General features: G+C 41.9%; 1 pseudogene; it reads right to left on the bottom strand.

The window, feature by feature from the left end:
* LOC149154816 (laccase-17-like) overlaps positions 1–18,085 on the bottom strand; it is a 31,799-nt pseudogene extending 13,714 nt beyond the window's left edge.
* Positions 18,086–22,159: the final 4,074 nt, after the last annotated feature.

Genomic DNA, 22,159 nt, shown 5'->3' with positions numbered 1-22,159 from the left:
CAGTATCAGCCTTGGGCATTGGGTTATGGCCTGCCTCAGTGCCAAGTGGGCAACTGTGAGGGATTGTCAATTGAGCAGACAGAGAAACAAAAGATGATGGGGAGCTTTCTTCTCCCTCTTTGATCACTGGGCAGGGGACAAAAGCAAGTAGGTGAATTTGCAAATCTGCATAGTCATTGGAAGTTGGGCTAGCTTCGGGCTTAGACTCTTCGAGGATGAAGGGATCTGCTGCTGGCTGCTTCTGCTGATAAGCTTGTTATTCTGCAGGTACAACAAAATAACAAGCAATGCCTCTGGATAATGCTTCTTCATAGGCAGCTCTAGTTCGGAAAGGGGCATTACCCTTATCTTCCAAACCATGGACCTCCTCCTCTTTTTCAAGTTGCTCTTCTTCCATGACTATATTCTGGAAAAGGGTCTTCACCCCTTTATCTTCATTTGCGTCTTTGCCTCTTTTCAAAATCTGCAACTGCTCCTGTGCTCCTCTATATGGATTTGGAGTTGGGAGAGAAAAGACATAAGGAGCTCCTACTTCCTTTGAATGTTGCTCATCTTTTAGTTTGGAAACTTCAGAGGCTAATAACTCTATCATCCTGGCTAATTCATTGATCTCAGGATCATAGGATGATGCAGATTCACCTCCCTGTCTTCTCCTTTCAGCATCACCTTCGAGTCTCTCTGCAGCAATGATGTTTTCTTCTACCGCAAAGGCTGCATTTTTCATATCAGCCAAAGAAGCACATCATTTTTCTCTTGACAGCAGGCAGAACTAAGAATCAAAGGCATTGGCATAGGTAATCATAGCAGAAGTAGGGGTAGGCTTTGTTTCATATGGTATTATGTTGTACATATGGTTGAATCTGATGTTGAAATCAGACAGCAGCTCACCATCTTCTCTCTGCAAGTTCCCAAATTCAGTATGATAATAGAGCAGATCTTTATTATCCCCCCAGTGCTTTAAAAACACATCATCTAAGGCCTCAATGTCTGCAATAGACCTAGGGGGTAATTCTCTGAACCATTTTCTAGCTTCCCCATCTAGGCTTTGGACAAAAACCCTCATCCACACATCCTCTTCATTGATATCCAGGTTATCAGCATAGCTATAAAAGGCCTCAAGGTGCTCTTCAGTTGTTACTCCTTCTGTACCAGTAAACTTAGGCATAAATTCTTGATAATCTCCTGCAGGCATGGCATTCAAAGGGACAGGCAAGACCAAGGGTCCATACCTAGCAGCAATGATTCTTTCTATCTTTGTAAGAGCTTGCTGACCTGCCATGACTGGGGTATATGAAAGGATACTGGTAGACTGAGTGGTATGAATCAATGAAAAGAATGACAAGATAGAGGAATATGATGGACAACATGGATGCTTCTTTGAACTGAGGTCTGAAAGGGAAATGAATGACTAAGGAGCTTTATGAATCTCTGAAGGTGACTTTCACTAATAGAGATACATGGAATTTCTAAGGCTTACCTGGTCCTGATGCTCCTTTCTACGATACTTTCTTCTGCTTAATGATCTTCTCAGGATCAGGCACTGGTTCAGCTAGTGATTTCTGAAGATTTCTCCGAGCATGCCTCACAAACTGAGCCAGGACTGCAATGTGGAGTTGCCAAAGGTTGGTCTTCCTCCAATGGAGTCGCCAGATATATGATTACAACTAGAAATGTGTCCAGACCTTGTCTATCATCAAAATATATGTCGTTCCCCCAGGGAAGCTGAGCCTCAATCTCCTCTCCCCAGCAACGGCGCCAATTAATGTTATCACCCCAAGAAACTCTCCTAGGCTTTATATCATAGATGCTCGGGAACATTACAAACTCAACAAAAATGTTGGAAAATGGTGGATGAATGGAAAGAATGACGCATATTCAAGCCAGATAACCACTTCTACTATGCCTAACCCCAGACATGGGTGAACACCCCTAGACTACAAGGCTTTAGACCACCAATTACTCACAGTTTGAGGAGCAGGTGAAGATGGAGAATACTGACCACACTAGCAGAAGCACAGAACCCTGTGATGGCCGGCTATAACTAGTAAAAAGGTCTGTAAATATATTTTCAAAATGCACAAATAGGATGACAGCTCTCTGGCACCAAGAAAATAGAAACCTGCATACACCTTCAATAATACATACTAGATTCTAACACAGAGGTGGGATGATAGCCACTCTAATGTTAAACATCAAGAGCACATGAAAAATGCATAACACGCACAACCTGGAACAAAGAAGAAGTGGAAAGTGAGCAATTAATAGCAAAAGAAGCTTGTATTAGCTGAAAATGAAGACTAGACGCTGCAAGTATCACAGTAGTTACAGTCTCCAGAAGTTGAACTTTACATCAAAACAATATCCATCAACCCCATTACATTTTGTCTTTTGGGTATATATAGAGGTTGAGTACAAAAATATCTGCTATTCTATGCGTGGAGGGGTCATAATTGACCACCAACCACATTAACTTTCTGAAATGGGCCTCTGCTGCAATTTGACTGCTTTAATGCACAAAACTGATCTTTTTTGATATTCTGTTGTCCTTCCTAAGCAGGTGGAATGTTGTCTGAGAGGAGCACCATAACTGATTAATGCTTTGATCTGCTCGAGGCCGTCCTTTTTCTTCTCAGCTATCCTCTTCCTTAAATGCAGTTGTTGAGGATTTATTACGCAGAGTGCTGGATTCTAGCCTTCTTCCTCCTTCGGGTACACTGGATAGGCTATGGACATGGCAGTATGGCGGAGGCATGCATATGACGAGAACAATTATTGGCCGTCAGATCCAACAGATGAATGGCAGAGATTAAATCGGAGGGAGCTATCAGGAGGAAATGTGGATGGAGAAACGAGGGCCATTGGATCTGGACGCGGCGGATCTGACGGTTATCAGGAGTGGAAGATATGTAGGGGATAACGAGCGGGGAAAGGTACGATGGCAGTAAGCAGTATTCCCACACCACTTTGGGAAGGTAGGCAGTATCCATATGCGAGGGCACGATGCGAGTCAGCAAGTGATGCGTGTCGGATGTGATGGCGGGGAAACCACTTTCCCTGGGGGTTAAATTGCGGGCAGCTCGTGCGATCGGGGAAGCGACTACCATTGATCACGCGACGGATGGTTGGATGGTGGGTAATGTGCACAAGGTTTAACATGTGGGGGGGGAATGCGGGGACCGTTGGATCAGGGCACTCAACGGCGGCGGAGGAGTGATTGCAGTATCGTGTCAGTGGTAGACAGTGGGGTGGCATTATAATGATTTATGCGATTTGTCGATTTGCGATGAGGGAAAAGGGACTTAAGAAAGGCGCACGGTCATACTATCACTGTCATATGACCATTTGAACTCGGCGCTTGAGGGCTGAGGAAATATGGTCTTTAATGAATTTCGGGGGGTTTTAAATGGGAAATGTAGAGGTTTTATGGAAGAAACAGAGATAGCGAGGCTAGGAGAGTAAGAGGAAAATGAAGGAGGAGAAGGTAGATGACTTCTGCGAGCTCCCTTTCAGCATAAACACATGACCGAGCTAGTATTTGTTCCTCCAAATGATGAAGATTGTAGCAGAGCTAACAGGTAGATTTCTTACGACACAGCGCAATGATCAAGTCATCATGTTACAGCTCAGTGTAGTTACTTCATGTAACCAATTCTGCCAACACTTTAATTCTTCTTTAGAGTCCGACGTGTAGGAACTCTCGTGATCCCATGTAATTCATCCATCCACTGTTGGATTTACGCAATATTGGTCTCGCGTTGTTATCTTATAGATATAGTCCAGATCATCATCACTCTCATAATCATGGGCTGGTTCAGTATAGCGTGATCCTTCAGCAATATCTAGGGGTACTATGATGTGGAGCGATTTCTTCTCAAATATCATTTTTCGATTCTTTAGATTGATTATCGCGTTCATATCAGTAGCCCAATCAATGCCAAGGAGTGCAGCATAGGGGTTGCTATCATCCACAATTTATATTACTTCAAAGTCAACCAGTATGCTCGCACCTTCAATATCCACAGTCACCCCCTTCAGGCACCTCATGGGGATAATCTTCTGCTAATTTTCCATCCTTAGATGAATCAGAGACCATTGTAGTGTGGGTATCCCCATCCGCTCCCAAGTTTGCTTCGATAGAACGTTCGCGTCTGACCTCGGGTCCAAAATAACCTGATCCCTTTCATACTCTTCTATTTGCGCGATCAGTCTCATCTCCCATCCCTTCCTTGTTTTATGCTTACCAATCTTCCGTACTATGTGTGGCTCACCCGGATTGTTTCTTGGGCATCTGTTTATGAGCTCTTGTAACCCCTTCACAGCCTTACTATCACGCAGTAACTTCATGTAGGTCTCTAGGAAAGTTGTAAGCATTGAAGGGTCCATCTCCTGATTAGGCTTATCCTTGCTTCCTGAGGTGGAGGCCTCACCGAAGCACTTCTTTGCTTCCATGAATGTTTCACGTCAGTGCTCTAGATCGAACTCAACCTCCTTCACTGGAGCCTTGCGAACCCATGTACTGTCTTCGGGCTATTTCCCCTTGTCATCTCCTGTTGTGATTCCAATTCAGAGCACTATATTCACATCCGGATCCTCTTCGCGCGGCTCAGACCTCATCATTTGCAAGTTTTGAGTCGGCTGAGGTGGTAGCTCCCCTTTGTCACGTATCCTTGTTATCAATGTAGGATAGTCTTCCGTTTCATGATCAAACAGAGTGCAATATTTGCACGACGGGCATGTTGGGTTAGTGCAATCATGGGCATAGTGTCCCGGTCCTCTGCAATTGTAGCATATCAGTTGTCCCCGACCTTTGTCAGGGCCTCCTCCACCTCGACCTCGTCCGCGCCTTTGAAAGTCTCTCCACACCATCCCCCCACTTTGGTGAGGGGGCCACGTTTCTGCCTGAACCCTATAGGCAGGAGTTCTATCCATCATCAATTCATAACTTCTGAATTACACTCATCATGCCCTATTGACCTACAAAAGTTGTAGAACAGTTGTTGCGGTGTCTGTACAAACTTTTGTAGCAAATAACAGTTATCCGTGGCATGTTTTCCTGCTACCTCACATATAGCACACCATAATGCAGGCCCCGTGCTCAATCCTACTTGAGCTTCCGGTCTCAAAGGCATTGGTCCCCCTCCTGCAATGTAGTTTGCAAAGACTGGGCAATGGTCTTTGTCATGCCCCTGACCCTTGCATTTCAGGCATGATACCTCTTCGCGCACCTCTGGTCAAACTGTTCTGTCCTGCTTCAAAATTTGCATCTCAAGGCAAAGATTTTTCAACTTCACATGGATCTGTTGAACCCCGCGATTTGGATCTTGTATTGGTGTTTCATGTAGTCTCATGGCAATCTACAAGGCTTCTCCCTGAGTCGTTATCTTCTGCTGCGACAACGCAACCCTTAGGTGTGGTAGTAGCGAAGTTGCAAACCACTTGCGATGTTGTCTGTTTGTTAAGTTCATATTAGCTTCACGAATTTTACACTTCAACCTCTGATCTAATTCCCAAGGTGTCTCACCTGGTTGCATTGCGATTTCCTTGAACCCCACAATAGACTGTGCTTCAGATTTAGGCCTACTGAATTCTTTTTTCAGCACAGTCTGGATGTCTACCACTCCAGCATTTGGGTTATCATTAGAGTACTTGATGTACCAAGTTAGCGCGTGATCCTGAAAAGCACTAACCAGTGTTGCCTTCTTCATGTGATCATTTGTAACACCTTGAGCTTCCCATACAGCTTTCATGACGAACCAAAACTGGTCCCAGTCCTCATTTCCCAAGCCTTTAAACAAAAGGAGCTTCATTGAATTTTCCATACTAAACTGCGGTGGAGGTGGAGGTGGTACGGGTCAAATCACAGGCGATGATCATGAAGTTGGAGGTGGTGTGGGTGAAGGTGGCAATCACGAGAATCCTTGTCTTATTAACTGAATAGCACTTCGTGGAGAAACTTGCGCTGCTCCTTCTTCGTCACCTCAGGCAGGTGAAATTAATGGGCTATATTCAGAACCCTTTCTCCCTTCATTTCTGTAATTTTTTCCACTTCGCGTAGCCTCGAACATCAAGGTAGTTGCATAACTTGTTTTTCACACAATAACATTTTAATCTAGGTATTCAAATATTTCAAGTACTTACCTCACGAACCTTTGAAAAGGTGCTTCTCTGCCTTGCTGTAGCTAACAGAGGTATCGATTGCGAATTCAGTTACAAATCCTCCTATGACGCGATTGAGCCAATGATCGACAGCGTGGGCGATCTTATCCTTGGATGCTTCGAATCTTTGTACTAGCTCCAGGGTCCAAACAATAAGACTGTGAAGTCTCCACCTCCCTTGGCTATCTGTTAGCTTCACGATCCTCTCATATAGCTCAACCGGAAAGGAGAAGAAAAATATCTCGTGGATCTCTATCTATAGGTACTTGTCCAACCATTATTCCTTTGTCAGTCACGGGTTTCTGTTCTCCTGCACCGCAAATTCATGGATCTTCCTATCCAACTAGTCTATGATATCTTTCTTAGTTGGATTCTAGTGATACGACATCACACATCTCTTATGTAGATTCTGGTCCCGGAAACGGAACCATTTGTTGGCTTGTGGGGGCCGGACCCAGGTTCAACGTTAGTTAGCCAAACAAATCCCTACACCACTGGCCCTTTTGGCATCAACCTGTGGAGCGCGGACCGAAGTCTCACCCAAAACAGTATGGTGGGATGCTGGAACCAAGTTTCTGGACCCTGAGATGGTCGTTATGTCAGTTTATTCATTCTATTCCTGCCTTTGTGCAGGTTACTTAGTTCTAGGGCTTGCTAGACTAGCCCTCTATTCCGCCCTTCAGTACCTCCGTGAAAGGGTACGATTGACCTTTGCATAGCCTTAACTTGCAGCTTAGGTACTTTCACACTACTATGGTAGCGTACCGTGCAAATTCCCAAACTATTTTAAGTGTCTTACTTATCTTATTAGACAATCATAGTTAGCACCGCGTAAACAAATGTTCTTACTTGCGTTCACTTAACCAACATAATTACATACATTCGCGCATCATATAAGCATTATAAATGAAATTCATACATAACATGTCAAGATGCATTAATAGGAACAAAGACACAAAATTTGTAGACTACTCTTTATTGATATCTTCCAAGTTATTACAAACTCTATCCACCCTGCGCACACAGCTGCAAGGGTCTACGCACTCAGCTGCGGAATTCCACCTTAGACCTCTGCGCACTCAGCTGCAGAGCCTCTACTTATGCTAGGACCCGAAACTTAGCTTTCTTACTTCAGAGCTATCACTATCTTAGCGATTATTTCTCTACTTAGAGCTTACTTACTTAGCTCATTTTTATATAATCCCATGGTCTGCAGACCATGGGTAGATCTTTTACAGCTAACTTTACTTTACAAAACTAAGGGCAGACAACCCTTTATGACTCATGACACCTTCGCACTCCGTGACCGCAAAATGCGGAGACTTTACTATTTTATTACAAAATTTGACCCAAAACATGGGCTTTTAGCCCCAAAACTATCCTTTGGGGATCCAGTTCCCAACAATTATCAATGAACTCACAAGAGGATGGAAGAAAAGATGTAGTTGTCACACAAATGAACTATCAAGCAGAGGTCAAAGATGAAAATTGGTTATGGCATTTGAGATTTTGACGTCTCAACTTTGGAGGTTTGAATTTTCTACATAGGAAAGGCATGGTGAAGGGATTACCACTAATAGAAAAACCAGACAACCTATGTGAAGGATGTATCTTGGGAAAGCAACATAGAGAGACATTTCCAGCACTAAATCCAGTAAGGGCAAAGGCACCTTTGGAGATTGTCCACTCAAATTTATGTGGACCCATGAAGACACCATCAATTAGTGGCAGCCACTATTTATTGACCTTCATAGATGACTACACAAGGAAGACATGGGTCTATCTCCTAAAACAGAAAAGTGAAGTGTTTGAACGCTTTCGCTAATACAAAGCTCTTGTTGAGAAGCAAAGTGGACACTACATCAAAATCGTCAAGACTGACAGAGGTGGCAAATACATCTCAAATGATTTCCTACGTTTTTGTAGGGAACATGAAATTCACAAGCAATTTACAAGAAGATATACACCTCAGGAAAATGGTGTGGTGGAAAGGAAGAATAAGATCATTATGGAAATGGCAAGGAGTATGTTGAAGGCAAAGCATTTTCCAAATGATTATTGGGTTGAAGTTGTTGCATGTGCAGCGTATATCTTGAATAGATGTCCAACCAAAAGCATCCAGAAGAGGCATGGAGTGGAAAAAAGCATAGTGTCACTCACATGAGAGTATTTTGTTGTGTGGCATATGCACATGTCTGGGATGAGTTGAGAAAGAAGTTGGACAGCAAGGGAGAGAAATGTATATTTGTAGGATCCAAAACATACAAGCTCTACAATCCATCAACCAAGAAGGTCATAATCAGCAGAGATGTGCAATTCATAGAAGAGGAAGCATGGGATGGAAGTTTAGATAAGACAATCAATGTGAAAGCATGTATACCACATGAGGACAAAGAGGAATGGACAACAGTGAACAATTCCTCAACAGTGACTCCCTCTACTCCTATTCAAGCGCAACAAAGTAGGAAGCGAGGAATTACATCAACAAATAATAGGACAGTGTCACACAGTCAAGCAAGTGCTTCTCCAAGCACGCCGCAAAGTGTAACACCAAGTGACATGTCAAGCCCATCTTGAACAAGCACAAGAAGACCAAAATTCATAAATTTAAATGAAATTTATGAGCAAGATGAAGTTGATAGCAACAGTGATATGAATTCTTTATTTGCATTATTTTGTCATGTGGATGACCCAATCCATTTTGAAGATGCAGTCAAAGATGAAAAATGGGTTGCAGCAATGGAGGAAGAAATAGAAGCAATAGAAAAGAATGACACATGGGAATTAGTGAACCTTCCGCAAGGAAAAGAAGTCATTGGAGTGAAGTGGGTCTATAAGACCAAGCGCAATGTCGACGGTAAGATTGAAAGGTACAAATCAAGGCTAGTTGTCCAAGGATACAAGCAGTGGCATGGAAGAGATTATGCAAAGACGTTCGTGCCAATCGCGAGGATGGAGACAGTGCGTACAATTGTGGTGATTGTTGCGCAACATAAATGGAAAGTGTATCAAATGGACGTAAAATCAACATTCTTGAATGGAGTGTTAAAAGAGGAAGTGTATGTTGCACAACCACCTGGTTATGAGATAGAAGGCAAAGAAGACAGTGTATTGTTTGAGGAAAGATCTTTATGGGCTGAAGTAAGCACCATGTGCATGGTACAGCATGATAGATGCCTACTTCTTGGACAATGGTTTCGACGAACGTGACAGAGAGCCTATCCTCTACATCAAAGAGAGCAATGGTAAGATTCTTATTGTCGTCTTATATGTAGATGATTTTATTTTTACAAGTAGTGATGATTTCCTCATCCCTGATTTCAAACAAGTCATGAAGAATGAATTTGAAATGACTGACTTGGGCTTGTTAAGGTATTTTTTGGGCATAGAAGTGAAGCAAATAGAAAATGGTATTTTTATCTCTCAAACAAAGTATGTGGCAGACATTTTGGAGAGGTTAAAGATGAAGAACAACAAGCCCGCACCAACTCCAACACTCATGGGGTTGAAGTTGAGCAAAGAGGATTGCAGCAACAATGTCAATTCGACATTATACAAAAGCATGATAGGCAACTTGATGTATTTGACTGCCACTAGGCCGAATATAATGTATGCAGTGAGTTTGATGTCAAGGTTCATGGAGACACCCAAGGAGACACATTGGTAAGCAGCGAAAAGGATTCTAAGGTATGTCAATGGGACAAAACAATATGGCATTTTGTACACCACAACAAGTGATTTCCGACTGGTTTTTTAGACTAACAGTGATTGGGCAGGAAGTGTCGATGACAGAAAGATCACGTCAAGATATGTTTTTCATTTGGGTTCCGGAGCCATTTCATGGGCTTCCAAGAAGCAGCCAATAGTTTAATTGTCAATAGCAGAAAACAAATATGTCGCCACAACAACAGCAACCTGTCAAACAGTTTGGATGAGAAGGATGTTGAGGGATCTTTGCCACGACCAAGAGGGAACGACAACTATTTTCTGCAACAACACATCAGCAATTGCATTATCGAAGAATTATGTTTTTCACAAGAAGACCAAGCATATTAATGCTAAATATCATTTTATCAGAGAGTTGATTAACAATGATGAGATTGTGTTACAGCACTGCAGGTCAAGGGAACAATTTGCTGATATTTTCACAAAGCCATTAGCACGTGAAAGTTTTGTTTATCTCAGAGACTATTTGGGAATTGTCAATGGCGGCAATTATTATTAAAGGGGAGTGTTGGAAATAATAATCTCAACCACCGCCTTAAAAAAACTAACAAACACCATGCTTGCCCAGTCAACTACTGCACAGTTGTGATTTCGTTTGGAGGCGAAAGGACTGAAATCAAAGCAAAAGTACAGTGTTGAAGATGCACTTAATGAAGCTTGGTAAATAAATATGGGCAAGCATTCACTCCGCAATCGTTGTCCACCCTCCACAACACCTGCAAGTTCAGAAAACCATTTACTATATAAAATCACCCATGTTGCATATTAATTATTTCCTCTGTCATGTATTAATGCCAAATTTGTATGTTGAGATAAATATAAATGTAAAAGTCATTTGCATAGTTGGGCAATTTAGAGACCAAGAGTCTTTGAGGTAGTGAGAAGAAAATCATGGAGGCAATATTGGTGGCCACGTGAAAACTAGTGTTACTGAGTTTTATAGACATTTACTCCGCAACCCTAGTAATAGGTAAATCACAGTAAGTTTTTCTTATTTTCACTTGAATCTGCATCATCCATTTATCAACAGAATGTATTTTCCTATGTTTTATATTATAATCTAGAGTATTTTATGTTGAGATGTGGCCTTAAACATTCATGATTAAATTTACTGCAAGTGTTTTTGTTTTACTTTATTTTACGTTGAGTTATTCCCTGTGTTTTATTGCGATTTTCATGTCCCAACATAAGAATTACCTCGACGCAACTAAATTCTCATAAGATTTGTCTTGCCGCAACGGAATTCTAAGCTAGACTCCTCTCCTCTGCCCCATAGAATTTTTCTAACAGAAACCTGCGTGTACTCTAAGATGCTGGCCATGGTTGAGTTATCAAAGGTTCTGCTCCCTGTAACATAAGGCCGTGCGACCATTAGAAATCTGGCGTTCAATGGTGGCGGAGTTGATTTAGATTTCAAGAGAACGTTCGTGGTTTGGCCAGGAGAGATGAGAATTGCTTTCGTTTGGAAAGGCTTCACATACAGAGCGTCAATTTCTACCACAGTCACCGTGTGATTGGCGATTGCAAAGCAGAGTTCATCATTGAGAGCTGCATTGATTATACAGAGAAGATATGTTTTTCCCGGGATCACTTTCAGCTTGAATGTCTCTGCACTATGCGTCAATATGAATATATCACAAAACACCAGAATTATATCCATCAATATGAGTATATATTCATCGATATGAGTATGAATAGTTTGAGGTCGAAGTTGATAAGATACCTTTGGCAGAGCAGTTATAAAAGGGCCCAGGGAACCCCCATTTTGTTGGACCTACTACACACCTACATGCAGACTCTTAGTTAGAGCATGGGATTGCATGCAAGATTCCTTTTGCATGATTTACTCATTGATTTTCTCCTTCTTTAACTCCGCAACTGACTAGTTATCTCCGGAACTTGTTGTAGGTGTTGAGTCTTCTCATTGATCACCACTATAGTGCATTACCTTGGGATCTTCACCCAATGATGCTATATCATGAGCATTGTAACATATTTTTGAATGTATCATTCTTTTCTTCTTTCGATTTTCTTTTAGTGTTTTTGCTCTGCAAAGCTGTGTGTTCAACCTTTACTAGCTAGATTCATCTGTGCAGGTTTTCTAACACATTTACATGGTATCAGAGCCCACAGGTTGCTAGATAAAGGCGCACCAGTACTTTATTTTGCAAGTATTACAGCTTGGAGATCGAAGATTGACAGAAAAATGGAGTTTCCCAAAGCATTGATCCTAACACCGTACAACTATCATGAATGGAAGGACCAAATGGCTCGATACCTTCGTCATAAAGGGTTGTACAGGATTACCATGGCTACAGAAGTGGAACCCACTTTAGCCATACAGAAATCCAAGTACCTCAACTGTATGGATGAGGCCCATGGATCCATATGCATGTGCATCTCTCCAGAGTTGCAGTTTCATCTATCTTCCTGCAATACTCCCAATGAGATTTGGAAAAAGGTTGAAGATCTCTACGGGAAACAGGATGAGATGAAAGGACATCTGCTCGAAGTGGAGCTGCTATCATTGGATCCACGGAACTATGACAGAATTCAAGACTTCTTCACCAAATATAATGATCTATTGCTGCAACTCAAGGGTTGTGGAATTGACAAATCCAAGGAGGAGAGTCGCCAAGTTCTCTCTATTATGTCAAAGCTCGGACTGGAATACTCCGTCTTTGTGTCTACATTTCATTCAGTAAGGCTCGAAACAGGTAAATCCTACACTATGCCTTCTCTCAAATAATTTATGGAGTCCCTTATTTTTGAGCAAGATAAACTCATTTGCATGGGGAAAATCAAACCTCCAAAAGCACATGCACTTGCTGTGCATGATGGCAACCACAATAAAAATCATAGATCTGATTCAAATCAGAAAAATCAGCAGCCAAAAGACAAAGGAAAAGCACATTCCCATCCAAAGAAGGAAGGGTACACCAAGCCCTTCAATGACTCCTCCGGCTTAGAAATGAGAAAGGGAAGAAAGGAAACAAATGCACCTACTGTCAAAGAGGATTCCATCCAGAATCCTCTTGCATGAAGAAACAAATTGACCAAATGGCAGAAATCCTTCAGAAGCACAACCTTGGGGACCACATCCCTCAGGGCACCAAGAAGAAAACTGAGTATCCGCCACACGAGAAAGGTAACAGTTTTCATGCTTTAGTTGCAATTAATTCTTCTCCTGATGCATGGATTATAGATTCTGGTGCATCACATCATATGGCTGCTACAAAGGAAGTCTATTCCTCTTTGGATGCATGCAAAGGACCTCCCATCCTCATGGGAGATGACTCACCTATTGAGGTCACCAGAAAAGGTAGAGTGGAACTTTTACACGGAAGCTTTGAAGATGTGCTTCATGTTCCAAAACTTTCGGTAAACCTGCTTTCAGTTTATCAGATCACTCATTCCGGCACCGGAAAGGGAGTGGAATTCACTCCAGATGTAGTGAACATATATGATCTACATAGCAGCGCCAAAATTGCAACTGGTGAGGTAAACAATGGAGCCAGACTGTATACATTTTCTGAATTTATTGAATCTGAATCCTCCTTATTGCTTACACATGTTGATGATAGTATTAGGCTTTGGCACGAGAGGTTTGGTCACTTAAATTACAGGTATATGCAACAGCTAAGCAAGAATGAGATGGTGGAAGGCTTGCCAAATATCAGTTTCTCCAAAGGAGTTTGTGAAGGGTGTGTTCTTGGCAAACATCCCAGAGAAAAGTTTGACACCGGCAAGACTCACAAAGCATCCTCTCCTCTAGATCTGATCCATAGTGATCTCATGGGGCATTTTCCTCATCCTTCCATCAACAAAGCAAGGTATGTGCTTATATTTGTTGATGATTTCTCACGGTATACTTGGGTGTATCTTCTTAGGAACAAATCTGAAGTTTTTGAGCACTTTGAAGATTTCAAAGCACTAGTTGAGACACAGTCAGAGAGAAAGATCAAAGCCCTCCGTACAGACAATGGGGGGGAATATGTTAACACAGCACTTCGGAACCTTTGCCTTCAGTCCGACATACAGTTGCAGTACACAGTTCCATACACTCCGTAGCAGAACGAAATTGCTGAGAGAAAGAACCGATCTCTCAAAGAGATGGCTTCCTGCATGTTGCATGCCAAGTCATTGCCTCATAAGCTCTGGGCTGAAGCACTTAATTGTGCTAACTATATCCAGAACAGATCTCCTCATAGGTCTGTCAAGGATCAAACCCCCTTTGAGACTTGAAGCGGCACTAAACCAGAGGTCACTCACCTCCGTGTTTTCGGCTCTCGAGCATGGGCCCGGATCCCCTCTGAAAAGAGGAAAGCTCTTGATCCACAGAGCATTGAGTGCATCTTTGTTGGATACCCTGATGGTGTGAAGGGATATCGACTCCTGATTCCCTCTACGGACAAGCTCATCATTGAGCGAAGTGTCAAATTTGAGGAAAGTCTCTTGCATGCACCTCAAGTGTCGCATGCAGACACTTTTTATCTACCTCATGTCCGAGATGATGACTCAATGCACTCAGATGCAGATACAGATCATGCAGATGCTGAGGAATAGCATGCAGATGCAAAGACAGAGTCTTCAGATACAAATCTAGTGCATGCAAATGATGATCCACATCCAAGCCCAGATTGGGCTTCAAGCAGTGAATCATATTCCCCTGTCATAAATCAGAGAACAAGGAGCTTACGTGAGATATATGCACAAGACCAACCAGCTGCCAGAAATGGTCTTGTGGGGGATAATTTTGATCTGGAGAGGACAAGCTCAGAGTTTATTGAGCCTCCTCTTGTCCTCACTGCCACTGAACCATCGCCCTCCTGGCATTGTCATTTGGTTCAGTCTTCTCATCCACAGTCCTATGTTGAGGCTGCTGGGCATCCATCTTGGGAGTCCGCCATGGAGGAGGAGTATAACTCCCTCCTCGAGAACCAGACTTGGGATCTCGTCCCCCTTCCTTCAGGAAGGAAGCTTGTCCGATGCAAATAGGTCTACAGGACCAAGAGTGCTGCAGATGGGCAAATCACCAGACGGAAAGCAAGGCTAGTATCCAAAGGCTTCCAACAAGTGCATGGCATTGATTATGACGATACCCTTGCTCCAGTAGCGAAGATGGATTCCATACGCCTTACACTTACCATTGCGGCTGCTCAGCGGTGGGAAGTACATCAGATGGATGTGAAGAATGCCTTTCTTCACGGAGACCTATCTGAGGAGATCTACATGGAGCAGCCACATGGTTTCATTCAGGATTCATCTTTGGTCTGCAGACTGAAGAAATCTCTCTACGGCCTTAAGCAGGCCCCGAGAGCTTGATACGTGAAGATGGATTCTTTTCTCTTATCACAAAACTTTGAAAGATGTAAGTCTAATCCGAATGTTTACATGCTTAGGACACATGATTCTCTTCTTATCTTAGTTTTGTATGTAGATGATCTCCTAATCACTGGAAGCTCGGCTTCAGCCATTGCTACAGTCAAGAGGGCCTTGCATGATAGGTTCTTGATGACGGACATGGGTCCATTACACTTCTTTCTTGGTCTTGAGATCAGCCAGAATGCCACAGGCATCAAACTCTCTCAGGCTAAGTATGCACGGGATCTCCTCGAGAGATTTCGCATGACTGACTGCAAGCCAGCACCGACTCCTTTTCTATCTGGGGTCCGCCTTGAGGATGGAGGTGACACTCCATTAGTTGACAGCACTCTCTACCGACAACTAGTGGGTAGCTTATTGTACCTCACCCACTCCAGACCAGATCTCTCATATGCAGTAGGGGCAGTTTCCAGATACATGCAGGAGCCGCATGAGCTACATTGGAATGCTGCCAAGCGCATCCTCCGATATGTGCAGGGCACCATCACCTTCGGGATTCACTATGCAGCAGGCACTGCATTGAATCTCCTTGGCTTCACAGATTCTGATTAGGCGGGAGACATCATTGATCGCAAGTCCACCTACGGATATTCACTCAGTCTAGGATCTGGCCCTATCTGTTGGTCGAGCAAGAAGCAGGCTGCTATTGCTCTCTCTTCAGCTGAGGCTGAGTACAGAGGAGTAGTCAACATCACCATTCAAGCTCTGTGGCTACAACACTTCCTCACTGAGTTGGGCGTCCAGTTCCACCAGCCCATTGTCATCTGGTGTGACAACCAGAGCACTCTCAAATTTTGCAAGGATCCAGTACAGCGGCAATGGATGAAGCACATAGAGATCCATATGCACTACATTAGAGACTTAGTACATGATCGGGTCATTGATTTGGAGTTCTGTCGTTCAACAGAACAAACTGCAGACATCTTCACCAAGACATTCACTGAGCAGAAGTTTTGCTCTTTGCGCGATCGTCTTGGAGTGAAAGACACGATTGCTTAGTAACTGTATTTTTCTTCCTCTTTTCTTTTGATTACATTGTATTTTGAGGGGGGGTTTTTCCCACGAGGTTTTCCCTCTTTCCTCAATTTTAGTACAAGTTGCACTGTATTTTGGGTGACCTTTGGCCTTAGTTTCCAGGGCCCATTTTCTATTTTTCCCCATAGTGGTGTTCAGGGGGTGTTGGACCTACTACACACCTACATGCGGACTCTTAGTTAGAGCATGGGATTGCATGTAAGATTCCTTTTGCATAATTTACCCTTTGATTTGCTCATTCTTTAACTCCGCAATTGACTAGTTATCTCCGGAACTTGTTGTAGGTATTGAGTCTTCTCATTGATCACCACTATAGTGCATTACGTTGGGATCTTCACCCAGTGATGCTATATCATGAGCATTGTAACATATTTTCGAATGTATCATTCTTTTCTTCTTTCGATTTTCTTTTAGTGTTTTTGCTCATCAAAGCTGTGTGTTCAACCTTTACTAGCTAGATTCATCTGTGCAGGTTTTCTAACACATTTAGCATTGCTTCATTGATAACATTCTCCATGTTTGCATTCCACCATTCTCCTGCAAATTCCAATTAATTCCAGAGGTAATTTATACATAATAAGACTGTAAATTCTGAACAACGCACAATTCTAATTACAACATGACTATGATGCAAGAATATTGGTGATTAATTAATTCAGTACCGAAGAGAATGGGTAATTCTCCGTGTCGTTTAGGGAATGGATAAGCAGAGTTTCTCTTGGGGTGGATTATAATAGGTCCATACAAGGTAGCACGCAACCAAGAAAAGTGTGCATGCCACCACAGCGTTCCTCTCTGCCCTGTGATGGTGAAATTGTAAATGTAACTGTGTCCAGTTTGAATGGAGCACTGGGTCACGTACGCGGGACCATCGGCCCATGCAGATCTTATCTGACGAATCCCGTGCCTGAGGAATGCATTGAAATCGTTACATATCATAGGAAGGTAGCAGATAATAAAACGTAAATTATAAATTCGCCACAACAAATATGATGCCCTGATATATCAGTCAGAAGAGAAAAACAGCTAAAGAAGTTCGCCAATGAATTATTAGACCTACCAATGAATTGTAACGTTGTCTTTCACAAGATTTGTGACGTTAATTACCACTCGATCTCCTTCGCGAGCAATTATAGCTGGTCCTGGATATTGCCCATTGACGGTTATCAGAGGTTTCGTATGGCAGAGGCGAGTTATATTCTTCAACCGGATCTGGAAATATAATTAGCAAATTAGACGAATTAATTCATCATATTCCAGTGAAATCTCTATGAAAATTGGATCATAACTTCTCTAAATTTAATATTGAGTTATATTCTTCAATCGGATCTGGAAATATAATTAACAAATTAGACGAATTAATTCATCATCTTCCAGTGAAATCTCTATGAAAATTGGATCATAACTTCTCTAAATTTAATATTTAACTTGTAATATCCGATCTAAGGCCTGCATATAACTCATAGTTATAAGGCATATAATGGCAAAGCTAATCAGAAAGCACATGGATAAAATATATATGACCCACATCGAAATGATAGTGTCTCGTCTCCCCGGAAACATAATGAGCTAGAAAGGAGAATGCCAAAAGTTGGCCCGCATATAACTCATAGTTATAAGGCATATAATGGCAAAGCTAATCAGAAAGCACATGGATAAAATATATATGACCCACATCGAAATGATAGTGTCTCGTCTCCCCGGAAACATAATGAGCTAGAAAGGCGAATGCCAAAAGTTGGAAGAGCAGGCCTTTCCATATCTTCAAAGTGCATATTGCCATGATATTCGACCCTTGCCATGATATTCGACCCTAGTCCTCCCGGACAAGACACGAAAAATGATATTCCGTACTCTGTACAGAAAGGGATTTCAGAAAATCTGTACGCCTGCTGATTCAGTCTGACCAGCCTAAAGTGTTATGCCGCTGATCTGATCCATTGCTATTCTGTGTACTTAAGGTTGTGGGGTCGAGTTTTAGTTAGGTTGCTAATTGGTAAGATTGGTTGACGTTAATGACTGTCGATGAGGGAGATGCGTGGATCACTTTTGCTTTTATGATGACAATATATCGTTAACATTGATGATTGGCTATTACTCTTTATGACGGACATTATTGGTTTAGAGTTGACATTAATGACTGGCCATTAGGGTGCCGCGTTGTTTTTCTAATGATGACATTATCGGTTCAGGGTTAGGCTACTGGGCCCATTCAACCCAAAAATAATATTGAGTGGCAACAAAGAAACCAAGTAAATTAGGAAAGTCCATGACCTCTAGGAGTCAATATGCAGACAAAGACACCGACTTAAGGATCACCATCTTTGTAAGCTTTGTTCAATCGCCTGCGTCGGTATACCAGCTGACGCTCACCATCTTTTAATCTCCTTCTTCGTCCCTTCAATCCCAAGGAACCAACGCGAGGTTAACACCGCAGTCCTTGATTTTATTTTACGTAAAGTTAACAGTTGATGATTTGTTTTGAGAGAGACGACCTAAATAATTTCAGCACAATTCTATTACGTATCGGCGAACAGTGTTAATTCATTCCACCGAGTTCCATCTGTCCACCTGAATGTAACTCTTCCCACACCTTAGAACTGGATGAAGTTCAGAAGCATCACTAAACATAAAATCGAATGGAATGTCGTTATTAGGGGAAGAGTGTAGCTGGAAGGCATGACGGCCATCGCACACCAACCGGATCAAGGGAGTAGTTGGTAAAGCTTGGATTTGATTTAGCAACGAGTAGTGAGTGTATAAATGCATTTATTCACTAGGGTCACCATAATAGATATATATTTGTCTGCCTCTTATTTATGATGATATACAAATCAATGTATTAATTTAAGTTAATGCTTACTGCATTATGTAATACTGACAAAAATAATTTCAAAATAACACATTTACATCTTTATTATATAAATATGTTTATTTGTATTATTTTAGTATTATAATCCATTTGTTTATCAATATTGTTCATAAAGTATTCGTTTATATCAACCTAGCATCAATTAGAAATTAGTGGCCATTATTTTTTCATTAAAATTTGGATATTGCACTTTATCTTTAAAAAAAAAAAATCATCAAATTAATTTACTAGATGCACCCTTTTAAAATAAAAGTATTTTTATTAATTAAATATTATTTTATCATTTAATTATTTTTAATTAATATAATTATTAATTTTATTAGTAATTATTATAAATAATAATAATTAGATATACAAAATAATAATTATTATAAATATAATAATAATTATTATTTATTTTTAATTTAAGTATGGGGGATTTACGCAGTGCATTATATTAGATATCATTTTTGGGATTCAAGTGCGTTAAGTAAGTCATTCAAACGTATGACCATTTCCATGAGAGGTAGTCGTAACTGACTAATTTCTCATGATTTTTGAATAGTTCACTTAGCACTCATTGCATCGGGTGTGAGCACAGGGGTGAAGAAGTGGGATTGAAACTAGTGAAATGTGGAGAACGAATCACATAGCATCAATCATCACTTCCGGGGCTTGCACCCGGTAACCAGGACTTCCCAAGAGGTCACCCATCCCAGAACTCCTCTGGCTCAAGCGCGCTTAACTGTGGAGTTTTTCCCCACAATCAAGCCCACTTAGCTTGCTACCCCATTTGCAAAACCTTAGCAAGTATTGTGCCTCATGAACCATTCAAGTAGAGATCCCTTGACACTTTTTGAATTTAAGTATGGGGGATTTACGCAGTGCATTATATTAGATATCATTTTTGGGATTCAACTGCGTTAAGTAAGTCATTCAAACGTATGACCATTTCCATGAGAGGTAGTCGTAACTGACTAATTTCTCATGATTTTTGAATAGTTCACTTAGCACTCATTGCATCGGGTGATGCTCACAGGGGTGAAGAAGTGGGATTGAAACTAGTGAAATGTGGAGAACGAATCACATAGCATCAATCATCACTTCCGGGGCTTGCACCCGGTAACCAGGACTTCCCAGGAGGTCACCCATCCCAGAACTCCTCTGGCTCAAGCGCGCTTAACTGTGGAGTTTTTCCCCACAATCAAGCCCACTTAGCTTGCTACCCCATTTGCAAAACCTTAGCAAGTATTGTGCCTCATGAACCATTCAAGTAGAGATCCCTTGACTCTTTTTGAATTTAAGTATGGGGGATTTACGCAGTGCATTATATTAGATATCATTTTTGGGATTCAACTGCGTTAAGTAAGTCATTCAAACGTATGACCATTTCCATGAGAGGTAGTCGTAACTGACTAATTTCTCATGATTTTTGAATAGTTCACTTAGCACTCATTGCATCGGGTGATGCTCACAGGGGTGAAGAAGTGGGATTGAAACTAGTGAAATGTGGAGAACGAATCACATAGCATCAATCATCACTTCCGGGGCTTGCACCCGGTAACCCGGACTTCCCAGGAGGTCACCCATCCCAGAACTCCTCTGGCTCAAGCGCGCTTAACTGTGGAGTTTTTCCCCACAATCAAGCCCACTTAGCTTGCTACCCCATTTGCAAAACCTTAGCAAGTATTGTGCCTCATGAACCATTCAAGTAGAGATCCCTTGACTCTTTTTGAATTTAAGTATGGGGGATTTACGCAGTGCATTATATTAGATATCATTTTTGGGATTCAACTGCGTTAAGTAAGTCATTCAAATGTATGACCATTTCCATGAGAGGTAGTCGTAACTGACTAATTTCTCATGATTTTTGAATAGTTCACTTAGCACTCATTGCATCGGGTGATGCTCACAGGGGTGAAGAAGTGGGATTGAAACTAGTGAAATGTGGAGAACGAATCACATAGCATCAATCATCACTTCCGGGGCTTGCACCCGGTAACCAGGACTTCCCAGGAGGTCACCCATCCCAGAACTCCTCTGGCTCAAGCGCGCTTAACTGTGGAGTTTTTCCCCACAATCAAGCCCACTTAGCTTGCTACCCCATTTGCAAAACCTTAGCAAGTATTGTGCCTCATGAACCATTCAAGTAGAGATCCCTTGACTCTTTTTGAATTTAAGTATGGGGGATTTACGCAGTGCATTATATTAGATATCATTTTTGGGATTCAACTGCGTTAAGTAAGTCATTCAAACGTATGACCATTTCCATGAGAGGTAGTCGTAACTGACTAATTTCTCATGATTTTTGAATAGTTCACTTAGCACTCATTGCATCGGGTGATGCTCACAGGGGTGAAGAAGTGGGATTGAAACTAGTGAAATGTGGAGAACGAATCACATAGCATCAATCATCACTTCCGGGGCTTGCACCCGGTAACCAGGACTTCCCAGGAGGTCACCCATCCCAGAACTCCTCTGGCTCAAGCGCGCTTAACTGTGGAGTTTTTCCCCACAATCAAGCCCACTTAGCTTGCTACCCCATTTGCAAAACCTTAGCAAGTATTGTGCCTCATGAACCATTCAAGTAGAGATCCCTTGACTCTTTTTGAATTTAAGTATGGGGGATTTACGCAGTGCATTATATTAGATATCATTTTTGGGATTCAACTGCGTTAAGTAAGTCATTCAAACGTATGACCATTTCCATGAGAGGTAGTCGTAACTGACTAATTTCTCATGATTTTTGAATAGTTCACTTAGCACTCATTGCATCGGGTGATGCTCACAGGGGTGAAGAAGTGGGATTGAAACTAGTGAAATGTGGAGAACGAATCACATAGCATCAATCATCACTTCCGGGGCTTGCACCCGGTAACCAGGACTTCCCAGGAGGTCACCCATCCCAGAACTCCTCTAGCTCAAGCGCGCTTAACTGTGGAGTTTTTCCCCACAATCAAGCCCACTTAGCTTGCTACCCCATTTGCAAAACCTTAGCAAGTATTG

This window comes from Pinus tabuliformis, chromosome 9, assembly GCF_031772625.1.
Source record: "Pinus tabuliformis cultivar Carrire ecotype Pingquan chromosome 9, CPIR1, whole genome shotgun sequence".
NCBI lineage: Eukaryota > Viridiplantae > Streptophyta > Pinopsida > Pinales > Pinaceae > Pinus > Pinus tabuliformis.
The sequence above is the reverse complement of the archived record's forward strand: the minus strand, read 5'-3'. Positions and strand labels throughout refer to the sequence as shown.